Here is a 13,327-nt window from a genome sequence, read left to right as displayed (position 1 = left end):
CGGTGTGAGCTCGCCACCGTTGGTGTGTGAATGTGGGAAGTGAGGACGCTGGCGCCGACTGTTCGCCGCTTCACCTCCCAATGTATGAATAAATGAACCATTGTAAAGCGATTTGAGCACTTGGAAAAGCGCTATAAAAATGAAATTCATCAAGTAGTAGTGAATGATACTGTGGTCTCAAACTGTCAAAGGTCTCCGTTTTGATCATTTAGGACAGGGGTGAGCAACTTGGACGATGGAGAGGGCCACTATATTACCACACTCACTCCAGAGGGCCACTATATTTCCACACTCACTCCAGAGTGGCCACATTGTATATTACTGTTGTAGCAAAAAATTGACGATCTACAAGCTTGTAGATCAGCTATTTTAGCTACATTTGAATTGAAATTCTGAATATTTTGGGCTATTTTTCAATTGGAATCCTGAAAAGTAAAGTAAATACAAATACATTGGACATAAACAAAAGATTAATACTATACTCAATAAGCTACTAATTTAGACTGAAGTAATTTATAGCTGGTTTGCAAATCTAGTATTCTGATATTGAGGGCCCAGGGGCCACATGTGGCCCAGGGGCCCCATGTGGCCCCTGGGCCACATGGGGAGGAACTTGTTCATCCTTCACGCTTGTTTTTGGGGGGAACTTTAGAAGACTTCCTACAGGGGCCCGAGGTGATTCTCAACAGCCCTACAGGGGCCCGAGGTGATTCTCAACAGCCCTACAAGGGGCCCGAGGTGATTCTCAACAGCCCTACAAGGGGCCTGAGGTGATTCTCAACAGCCCTACAGGGGCCCCGAGGTGATTCTCAACAGCCCTACAAGGGGCCCGAGGTGATTCTCAACAGCCCTACAGGGGCCCCGAGGTGATTCTCAACAGCCCTACAGGGGCCCGAGGTGATTCTCAACAGCCCTACAGGGGCCCGAGGTGATTCTCAACAGCCCTACAGGGGCCCCGAGGTGATTCTCAACAGCCCTACAGGGGCCCGAGGTGATTCTCAACAGCCCTACAAGGGGCCCGAGGTGATTCTCAACAGCCCTACAGGGGCCCGAGGTGATTCTCAACAGCCCTACAGGGGGCCCGAGGTGATTCTCAACAGCCCTACTGGGGGCCCGAGGTGATTCTCAACAGCCCTACAGGGGCCCCAAGGTGATTCTCAACAGCCCTACAGGGGCCCCGAGGTGATTCTCAACAGCCCTACAGGGACGGATTAGCCCCACAAGGGCCCCTGGGCCGGTACATTTTTTGGGGCCCCCCTAGCGCGCGTGCACGCAGAAATTTCGAGGTTTTTTGTGTTTATATCATTTTTTTTACCTAAATTTAACTAAATCAATGGCTAATGAAGGTCCCCAGGAGCTTTTTTCAGGGCCTCAAACCCATTACAGGGCTTTACATTTTCCCAGAAGGGCCCTTCAGAGCCAAGGGCCCCTGGGCCACGGCCCCATTGGCCCAATGGCTAATATGGCCCTGGCCCTACAGGGGGCCGAGGTGATGCACTCTGTTTCCGTGAAGTTTTAAAAAGTCTTTATTGTAATGGCATCAGCTAGGCGTGTTAAAAAATTAACACGCCTAGCATTATGTCCACACTACTATCAATTCAAGACAATATAGAATAATCGAATGGAAACAGTAAAAATGGAAAGAAACGGACGATCCCCTCTGAAATGGACAGCCGAAACGTGTTGCTCGTTCTTTAACATGCCTATAGCTGATGCCATTACAAGAAAGGCTTTTAAAAAAAGAATATTATTCTGTTTATTGATAAGCACACTCATTCAGACAATTGTACAGAACTGGGAGGAGAGTGATCAACATAAACATTTACAGCATTATTGTACTTATGTTTTGTTTTTTTCTCCATACATTAACTCTCCCCTTCCCCTCTCAGTAAATCATGTGCCACCCCCCCCCCCCCATTTTTCAATATGCCTGTATATACATACGTAACCCCCCCTCCCGCACCAGGGTCAGTGTCTGAGTGTTCGTACAGTCTGTTCCATTTGCATAGAGTGATTGTCTGTGTGATGACAATTGTATGAGAGTATAAATAAAAAGACAAAAAATAGAACCTGTTGATATAAACATGAGACATAGTGATGATGGTAACAATACTGTAATATTGTTGATTATACCAGTTCCATGGATATACGATATTAATGACGGTCGACATAGTATAAATAAAAAAAAAAATAATAAAAATACAAAATAGGCATGGCCAGGCCTCCGAGAGAGTCACTAGATGTTTCCTATACTGATTTTATTTCTTCTGTTTTCTACCTCCCCCCCACCCCACCCCACCCCCCCATCCTCTCCACCGTGCCACCTGCCGCCCTGAATGGACAGGGATGTAGTCTGCACAGTGTATCAGAAGGGGGAAGGAGAGAGAAGAGAATCAGCATGATGGCAGCTTGGTTTATGTTGTTATTATATGACAGCTCGGTTCTCTACATATCTTATGAATGGAGCCCATGTTGTATCGAACTTCTCTCTTGCTCCGGTTACAGAGTTTCTAATCTTTTCTAACTTTAATGCGCTCACCACTTCATTGATCCATTGTTTGAATAACGGTGGGTTTATTGCTCTCCAATTCACCGATATGAGACGACGGGCCAACAGTGAGGCAAAGGCAAAAGCCTTCTGTTGATGCACAACTAGTCTCTCCTCTGGCTTTACCACTCCAAATATTGCCGTTATAGGGTTGGGTTCAAGTGTTTTTCCACACATAACTGAAAGAAAGGCTTTTTAAACTTCTCAGAAACAGAGTGCCTTGGATTCCCTTATTCTATCTATGGTCGTATACCCTCTCCTACGAGCACCTGTTTTTTTTTTTTTAGATAACCACACAGATGACGCAGCACTTCTTCTTCTTTGTATTCAACAGTATATCGGGCATTTTCACAGTGTCAAGGAAGACCAGCTTCAAAAGCATCCTTTCTTACAAACTGAGAAAGCTGCAGACTTGCAGAGTCATCAACAATAAAAGAGGCCACCGAACTGAAAGCAGAAGATGTACATTTATCTTGGGGAGGAAATAACAAAGAGTGCCGCGCTACAAGCTTGTAGGTCTGATATTTTTGACGCACACGTCAAACTACTGTTTCTAGATTATGTTCTAAAAAAAATAATGTGCTGATAAATTGATGAGGCACATTGATCAGGCTTCCTGTTTGTCAATGTGTATAGACGTTCACAACACTGTGTAAAACCAGGAAGCTATGCTTAATGAATATTTACAACATGCATCCTGAGACAGCGGTTTCAGGGACTCTGAGGACAACCTGAGACAGCGGTTTCAGGGACTCTGAGGACAACCTGAGACAGCGGTTTAAGGGACTCTGAGGACAACCTGAGACAGCGGTTTCAGCTCTGAGGACCACCTGAGACAGTGGTTTCAGGGACTCTGAGGACAACCTGAGACAGCGGTTTCAGGGACTCTGAGAACAACCTGAGACAGCGGTTTCAGGGACTCTGAGGACAACCTGAGACAGCGGTTTCAGGGACTCTGAGGACAACCTGAGACAGCGGTTTAAGGGACTCTGAGGACAACCTGAGACAGCGGTTTAAGGGACTCTGAGGACAACCTGAGACAGCGGTTTCAGGGACTCTGAGGACAACCTGAGACAGCGGTTTAAAGGACTCTGAGGACAACCTGAGACAGCGGTTTAAGGGACTCTGAGGACAACCTGAGACAGCGGTTTAAAGGACTCTGAGGACAACCTGAGACAGCGGTTTAAGGGACTCTGAGGACAACCTGAGACAGCGGTTTCAGGGACTCTTGAGGACAACCTGAGACAGCGGTTTAAGGGACTCTGAGGACAACCTGAGACAGCGGTTTAAAGGACTCTGAGGACAACCTGAGACAGCGGTTTCAGGGACTCTGAGGACAGCCTGAGACAGCGGTTTCAGGGACTCTGAGGACAACCTGAGACAGCGGTTTAAGGGACTCTGAGGACAACCTGAGACAGCGGTTTAAAGGACTCTGAGGACAACCTGAGACAGCGGTTTCAGGGACTCTGAGGACAGCCTGAGACAGCGGTTTAAAGGACTCTGAGGACAACCTGAGACAGCGGTTTCAGGGACTTTGAGGACAGCCTGAGACAGCGGTTTCAGGGACTCTGAGGACAACCTGAGACAGTGGTTTCAGGGACTCTGAGGACAGCCTGAGACAGCGGTTTCAGGGACTCTGAGGACAACCTGAGACAGCGGTTTAAGGGACTCTGAGGACAACCTGAGACAGCGGTTTAAAGGACTCTGAGGACAACCTGAGACAGCGGTTTCAGGGACTCTGAGGACAGCCTGAGACAGCGGTTTCAGGGACTCTGAGGACAACCTGAGACAGCGGTTTCAGGGACTCTGAGGACACGCTGCATGGCAAAGACCTCCGTCTCCACGAGAGAAAAATAAAAACAATGCCTATTGTGATATTTCTCGTGATGCAGGTTTGCACGTCCTATTTAAAGGTGGGACATTCTCAATACTGGCTGAGACAAGAGGCGAGGGCGAACAGGAGGTGACACAGCGCGAGCACCCTGCTGCACAGTCCTGAACAATCACCAGATGTTCCCAAACACCTGGTCTTGGCTGGGAGCGAGAGCGAACCTCCGCAATCACCATCGGGTCTGAAAATAACCCTCCGTCCGTCCGTCCGTCCAATCAAGACACTGATGAATCACTATCGATAGGAGGAAAAAAACACTATAAAGAGGAAGTATATAAAAAAAGGGCATTAGAGCAGGTATAAAAATGGCCTGAAATGGTTCCAATAAATGACTTGGCAAAATATCCCCACGAAACAAACATCCTCCAAGCTTCCATTTACTGATTGTTTCCCTTTGCGCTGGAATGTGGGCACCACAGAACTCAATGGGAGAGGGGGGGGGGTGTACTTTAAGAGAGAGAGAGAGAGAGAGAGAGAGAGAGAGAGAGAGATGGGGGGAGAGAGAGGGAGTACAAGTCAAGCAGGTCTATATGGAATTGCCTTGGAAGCTATTGCAGGCCAAGCAGGGCAAATGCTTTCTAATAATAGTCCAAGAGAAGCAGTGATTTTTTTTCCATTTGTGGCCAATCCCAGTGGTGAGTTACAGTAATAGGAGGACAGTGGCTAGACTTCTACTCCAGTTGGCATGACTCGGGAGGCAGGAATGCACTCAATAGAACCACCACGGCTCTGAAGAAGAGGGGGGAGAGGTGAGTCCAGAGAGAGAGAGAGAGAGAGAGAGAGAGAGAGAGAGAGAGAGAGAGAGAGAGAGAGAGAGAGAGAGAGAGAGAGAGAGAGAGAGAGAGAGAGCAGGGACGTTGCTGACGATTTGGTTGACCCCCTCCTCCTCCCTACCAGTGTTGTTTTCGTCGACTAAAACTAAGACGAAAGATGTTCGTCGACTACCTTTTTCCACTGACGAAAACTAAATGGAAACTAAATGAAAACTAAGCTATGATGACTAAAAACTAAGACTAAATATACTGACGATGTATGTTAGGAAGGGACTAGTGGACAAGAGTTCCAGTATGTCATGATTTAACACTTGGCTGCATGCTGAAAATAGCAGATCTACGCTGCGACGCGTTGTGGGCTGGTAGTCGTGTTTAGGCCTGTCACAAAGATGCAAAATGATATTATACTATATGTGACCAGATTTGACTGAAACTCGCGGCGACAAGATCAAACCGCCAGACGTGAACACGCACCAGCAAAGTAGACGTTCAGTCCAGTGTACCTTGTCACACTCCAGGAGAGCGGGGGGAAAGAAATGTCTCAGCCCATTCCAGTCCAATCTAGTAGGGCTGTAAATCTTTGGGTGTCCCACGATTCGATTTGATTCCGATTCTTGGGGTCACAATTCGATTCAAAATATTTTTTTCGATTCAACTCAATCCAAAAACGTTTTTTTTTTTAATTCAAATGATTTATTTTTTTCCAGATTCAAAACTATTTTCTATTCAAAATGATTATCGATTCAATACATAGGATTTCATCACAATCTACTCCAGTCTTGAACTGAAGTGACTATACCTGTAGTACAGTAACTTGAAGATGACTGAAGACATGATGTTTACTGTGATTAGGGTAAGCTTACATTTCATATCACAAACACCATGTAGTGAAAACTCCTGTAACTGTAACAAAAAAAAATATATATATATATATGAATCGATTTTGAATCGTTCATAACGGGAATCGCGATTCTAATTCGAATCGATTTTTTTGACACCCCTACAATCTAGGCACTGTCTTGAGTGGACCCATGAAGTCGCCATCACCATCATCTTGCTAAACATCGTCATACCTCTCACACAACAAGGTGCACAGGGAGGAGATGACTGTATGTTCCTGTTGTATGGGTGAGCATTGTGTGCACATATTATGCAAAAGTTTACTCTGTCAAACTTTTCAAAAGGATGACAGATGATTAGTAATGTTTCTGCACAGTGTGCCTGAACAAAAGACATGAGCATGCTCGGAGAGCGCCTTGTCAGTGTGTTTGTGTGTGCACTGTGCATGTGCGTAGTACGCAGTGGTGGAAAGTAACTAAGTGCTTTTACTTAGGTACTGTACTTAAGTACAATTTTGAGGTATTTCTACTTTACTTGAGTATTTCCAATTTCCAGTACTTTCACTTCTACTCCACTACATCTCAGAGCCAAAATTTGTACTTGTACTTTTACTTCACTACAATTATTTGAAAACTTTTGTTACTAGTTACTTTGGCGATTTTAATTTTGAGTAGAAAACATACATTAACCACTTCAACCCTATACATTTTGGCGGTTTGAAAATAGCCGATCTACAAGCTCACAATGTGTCGTGTTGCGACGCATTGTGAGCTTGCAGATCGGCTATTTTCAATAGACTTTTTCAATAGACTTTTCAATAGACTTTGTACACATTTTGAACTTGTGAAATGGGACATTCTGCAATATGAATACTTTTACTTTTAGTACTTTAAGTACATTTTGATGCCGATACTTTTGTACTTTTACTCAAGTACATTTTCAATTACGTACTTTTACTTGTAACGGAGTAGTTCTAAATTGCAGTATTGGTACTTTTACTTAAGTAAAACAATTGAGTACTTTTTCCACCACTGTGCGTACTGTATGTATGCATGCACTATTCTGGCATCCATTCTTCCAGCAGCTCAGATTTCTGTCTGCATGTTGGTGCTTGTCTGCAGTAAAGTGTACCACATGTAGGAGTAGTTTCTATCTTTGCTTGTTGTTATATAAAAACAATGTGACTGTAGCCCAACAAAACAAAAAAAACGCAAACCAGTATAAAGCAGGTCTGGCAAGCTACTGGAGTCCATGAACCAAGACCGACAGTAAACCGAGATACACGTCTGGAATCAGTCATTTTTATCTCCACATGAAAAGTGCTAATCTGGAAGAGGAATTAAACTTAATTTAGTTTTAGTCACATTTTAGTCACCTGGAATGTCTACAGTTGATTTAGTCGACTAAAATGTATTTTGGCGGGCCTTGATGCCGTCGTAATGGCTGATTTTACACTTGCTTGTAGATCTGCTATTTTCACCATGCAACCAAGTGTAAAATGACTTATACTGGATCTCTTGTCCACTAGTCCCTTCCTAACATTTTAGTCTAGTTTTTATTTGTTGACGAAATTGTCAATATATTTAGTCTTAGTTTTAGTCATCATAGCTTAGTTTTTATTAAGTTTCCATTTAGTTTTCGTCAGTGAAAAAAGGTAGTCGACGAACAATTTCCGTCATAGTCGTATTAGTCGACAAAATCAACAATGCTATTGCCTATACTAAATACAAATAGTTGGCCTCCGCGCGCGCGCACACACACGCGCGCACACACACACACACGCACGCGCACGCACACGCACACACACACACACACACACACACACACACACACACACACACACACACAAATAAAAGTCTACTCTGGGTAACTTTTGGGAGTGGTTCTGATCCCCTGCCTAAAAGGAGGAGGTGGAGAAATAACATGAGAAAACGCAAAGGTTCAGCGTTGGGATGTGAAATGTCTGTCTTCAGGGACACGGTTGCAAAAGGAACGCAATGTTTGGATATATGTATTTCCTCACAACAGCAACGATACAACACTGTCCAGTGACTGATTAATAGACCCCGTGGGTCAAATTACACTACTCATATGCTTGTTCTATTCTAGACCATTCCACATTTATATTCTATTGCATTTTGTCATATCATTACCCCATTTAGACCTGCAGGACCATACAAAATGTCTTCTAAATCCTGACAGTTTTCTGAAAAACCCCATGTTTCTATTTAAGTGGTTCTCAAACATTTTCATGTCAAGGACCCCCAAAAATATATGTAATTGACCGCCGGACCCCCATCTGAAAATATGTTGTTCCAGGGACTCCCCCAGGAGCAAATATTTCAGTTAAAACGTTCGCTCTGAAAGAATATATATATATATTCAAAGATTAATTGGTAAAAAAGAAAAAAAGAATGCAGAAATGGGAAATCTTTGAATGCAGATTGCGGCCCCTAGATGTGTCACAGAGATGTTTTACCCATTGCTGGCTGTCTGAATTCTTTAAAGTAATTACATTTTTTGAGAAATACAGATTTGTTTTATTTTTTGCTTATAGCAGCTTTAAGTAAAACGTACTTTTTCCACCACTGGCTTAGCCTGGATCCAGCCCAAAGACCCCGCCCACTCTCTGAGTGGACTGCATCTCTTGGTCTGGTGTTGCGCTGTGAACCTATAATTTCTTCGGTACAAAAATGTATTATCCAATGAGAATCGGTGGTGGGGGGGTGGGTCTAACGAACAACCAATCAGCGCCGAGTCCCGTTTTCAGCGTCATCACGCAGCGCAACACACAGAGGGTTGAGGGAAATTCTAATCCCCTCCCCCTTGAAATCGCTCAGACAGGAGACAATGTCAGACTGAAGCTTCAAGAAAGCTACAGTCTGATAATCAGGCTACCACTGGCTATAGCCATGGTACCTGGTGTGGACCTGCAGTGTTGATTTTGTCGACTAAAACTAAGACGAAAAATGTTTGTCGACTACCTTTTTTCACTGATGAAAACTAAACAGAAACTAAATGAAAACTAAGCTATGATGACTAAAACTAAGACTAAATATATTGACAATTTCGTCAACAAATAAAAACTAGACTAAAAGGTTAGGAAGGGACTAGTGGACAAGAGATCCAGCATAAGTCATTTTACAATTGGTTGCATGCTTGAAAATAGCAGATCTACAAGCTCACAACGCGTCGCAACGTGACACGTTGTGAGCTTGTAGAACGGCTATTTTCAGCAAATGTAAAATGTCATTACGACGGCATCAAGGCTCGCCAAAATCGAGTAGACTAAATCACCTGTAGATTTAATCTCATGACATTTAGTCGACAAAAACTAAACTAACACTAACACATTCCAGGTGACTAAAATGTGACTAAAGCTAAGTGAAAGCTATTCAAGAGACTATGACTAAAAGTAAAATAGAAATTTGCTGCCAAAAACAACACTGGTACTGTGGTCATGCTGTATATAGTCCTGGGCATGCATGGCAGTTAACGACACCTACTAAGCTGACACACATGGAGTAATCAGCGAGACAATGGGGAAAACCTGCCCAGCAGCATTTCATGATGTATCAACAACCTTATCTTTCTAACTCAAAAGTATACGCTCCCTTTCTGAGGGTGAAAAATGCACTGCTATTCTCCATATGCAGACCGCGGCCATCTTACCATATAAGTTAATGGCAAGGTGCTACATAGGTGCAACTTCCATTGGCAGCCCATTCATCCAAACAGAAAAGTCCTATCTGATTGAATTAAACAATGTCAAACTCACCAACATTGCAGCTGTACGGAAAGCTTGAATTATTCTCTTTCTATCCTCATGTTTATTTCATAAAAATCCACTGTAGACATGTTATGAGTTACTGTGTCCTTGCAGGTGATTCTTTTTCTAAGTGCTGGAGTTTGGAAGTGCTCGTTAGATATCACTCAACTGCCCATGCGTACCACCTGTTTATAATAATGCACATAATCCAAGAGGCAGCAGGACATTGCTTTCCTGAAAACGAGTGCTTCCAAACTCTGATGGAAACATGGCCGCGGTCTGCAAATGGGCAATACTATATATATACTACAATACTAATATACAATACTGCAACAAATCAACATACCATATTAACCACATTGTAACAGTACTGCCACGTATATTAACCACAGTACTGCAATGTATTAACAAATGAACTATTAGTCCTACAACATATTAACCCATTTAGACCCATTGAGAACAGATTCTACAAAATGTCTTCGGAAAATATGTTTATCACTCTATGATACATCAATGTTTGTTGCATGACAGTGCTTAAAAACAAGAGGAAAGGTTCAAAGTGATGTGCAGGCCAGGGTATTTCCTGTCTAAAGATAAAAAAGATGCAGTGGTTTCGGTGCAGTGCTCCATTTCGTTCACAGGTGTGTGTGTGTGTGTGTGTGTGTGTGTGTGTGTGTGTGTGTGTGTGTGTGTGTGTGTGTGTGTGTGTGTGTGTGTGTGTGTGTGCGTGCGTGCGTGTGTTTTACTTCAAGGTCTATTGTGAAGACCATTTTCTTGGTCCTCACAAGAGAAATGTCTGTTTAATTGTTAAAACACTGTTAGATTGTATGCTTTGCATCACCTAACGAGAAAGAGAGAGACAGAGAGAGAGAGAGAGAGAGAGAGAGAGAGAGAGAGAGATACAGAGAGAGAGATACAGAGAGAGAGACACAGAGAGAGAGACAGAGAGAGACAGAGAGAGAGAGAGGAAGAAGAGAGAGAAATGAAGAAAACAGACAACCCCACAGAGGTGACTTCCTGACCTCACCATGTTTACCATTAGTATTGTTCAAAGTGTCGCTGAGTGAAATAAAGAAACCCCCTGCAACCTCACATCACCTTACCCATAAGATCTGGAACCCATAGTCTATCACTTCGGAATGAAGCAATGCGTGATCGGTTTGTTTGTTTGTTTATCAAAAATCAATTTATAATAATCCCTAATAATTACAATTATCCCTATTTGTTTTTACTTTACGTATCAACACACACAAAAAACACCATACAGGCGTGTGCAAAGGCTAATTAACCTTAAGTAACTTAGATAGCATTTTATGTAGACATAGGGCTCCATTTTCGTCCGAGCTTTCTAAATACACAATTTGGGGATTTGGCAGTGGGGAAGGGGTGTTCCCCCACTAAAGTTGGTATTTTGGTTACCTGTTTATCCCTAAATCCCTAATCCCTAAAACACCTCCGTTACCCGTCACATTATGCATAGGTCTCACTTGTGCTGCAGGCGTTTTACATTATGGTTGGGTCCAGAAGTTTTACAAATGTAAATCAAGGGCCAATCAACTAATTCTAAAACATGTACTGTACAAAAACGAAAACCCCCACAAAACGTTTTTTGGGGCGACCGAGTTAAGAGGAAGGTTTCATTTCAGAATAAACTGGTTTAAAGTTGTATGGTGAGGGCCAAGGTACATCTGTGAATGATATTGCAAGCAGATCTATCATACATCTGATAGCTCCAACCCTGTGATTCTATAATCTACAGCAGGGCCGGCCGGTCGGTGCCCAGACGTTTTTGACTAGAGAGCTACTTTTGAAATGACCCACCAAAAAAAACGTCATTACTGAAAATAGTTTTTTTTTTTAAATGTACCTGAGGGGGCTTTGGAATAGTGGCTCTGGCGTTACATAACATGACAAACACACTTGGAAATAAAGGGAGGGAAATGGAAATAGTTGTAGTTTTTGTATGTAACTTTGTAGTGCTACTGATGTTTGTGCTCAACACTTAATTCAAGTGTCAGATGCCAAATTATATATATTTTTCTATATTAACCTTTGCTACTATTACTATTGTCTGTGTCCTCCGTTATACATGTTATATGCTATATATTATTTTGCATTTATATCTGTTTTTAATGGTGTAGCCTTTCCAATGTATTTGTAGCTTTTTTCATGGGTCCTTTCACACACACACACACACACACACGCAATCTACCTTTTGGGCACCCCTGATCTACGGTATTCACAAAGTTGCACTGTAATACCCTCCAAACAGGAGTAAACCAAGCCCACCCACACTGTGCCAACGAGAGTGCAGCCAGAGGTCTGGACTGCCCCATGAGTAGAAACAAAAAAGGCTAGTAGAGAGTTTACTCATCATGGCCCAATACATACATCACAACACACACACGATGGTTGCTAATCTTCAAAGCTCGGCACAGTGGGCGGGTACAGACACCACAATCTCTGTCTGGTTGTTACAATTACAACCACATTACATGTATCTGGTTTCTGATCCAATACACTGTTTTGCCCTCAAACACGTCGTTGCAGAAAAGACAAGTCAAATCAAAGTCAAGTTGAGTGGGAGAAAACAAGTTACAAAGAATGGACAGCAGTTGGGGGAATGGAAGAAGAAAGACAAAAAGGAAAGAAGGTTCATGCACTTTCAAATTAACTGTATCATTTGATTAACTGGCAACCCCACACACTTGCACAATCCTTGCACAATGCCAAATGCATTTACAAGGATATTCTTGTGAATTATAGCTATTCCCATTCCACCAGCCACGAACCATAAAACCCACAGCTTTACATACTGGTAAATGCCTCGGCCCTCAACATGAACTCAAGTTAAACCATAACTTAATCCCTGTCTAACAAATCCAATTTCCTCTGTGGTGATTTACATGCAATCTACTTTCTGGTAATGGATAACACACACAATCAGTAAAGTTCTTCTAAGTCCATGAACATGTCTGAGGCTGTTATATGGCAGCGGTGGCCGAACGGATAGCGGCGCGGTCTAGATACCGGAAGGTTCCCAGTTCGAATCAGCCGTCCGACACGTTAAAATTACCACCGCTGAAATGCCCTTGAACAAGGCATCAACCACTACGATGAAATGTGTTCTATGAGCAGGGCCTGGCTGGAAACAAGTTCTTGAGCTTAGCCCAGATACCCTGGGTAAATATAGATTTCATTTCATTTCATTTCATTTCATTTCATAGTAAGAGCCCTGGTATTTACATACAGTAGGCTGTTGGTAAGACCCTGATAAGGCTTGACGATTAACCCATTTAGACCTGAGGACGATTCTACAAATGTCTTCCAAAACCTGACAGTTTTATGAAAAACTCATGTTTCTATGTCAGTGGTGTTCAACCTTTTTCATGCCAAGGACCCCCAGAATTATCTGTATTTGGCCGCCAACCCCCACCTGAAAATATGTTGTTCCAGGGACCTCCCAGAATGAGTTAAAAACATTCGCTCTGAAAGAATATACATTC

The 13,327-nt window shown here is 43.0% G+C and overlaps 1 protein-coding gene across 2 annotated transcripts in view; it reads right to left on the bottom strand.

The window, feature by feature from the left end:
- Positions 1-13,327, bottom strand: part of pparg (peroxisome proliferator-activated receptor gamma) — a 61,412-nt gene that overhangs the window by 29,791 nt on the left and 18,294 nt on the right. The gene's annotated exons all lie outside the window — the stretch shown is intronic.

This window comes from Electrona antarctica, assembly GCF_951216825.1.
Source record: "Electrona antarctica genome assembly, chromosome: 9".
NCBI classification, from domain to species: domain Eukaryota; kingdom Metazoa; phylum Chordata; class Actinopteri; order Myctophiformes; family Myctophidae; genus Electrona; species Electrona antarctica.
The sequence above is the reverse complement of the archived record's forward strand: the minus strand, read 5'-3'. Positions and strand labels throughout refer to the sequence as shown.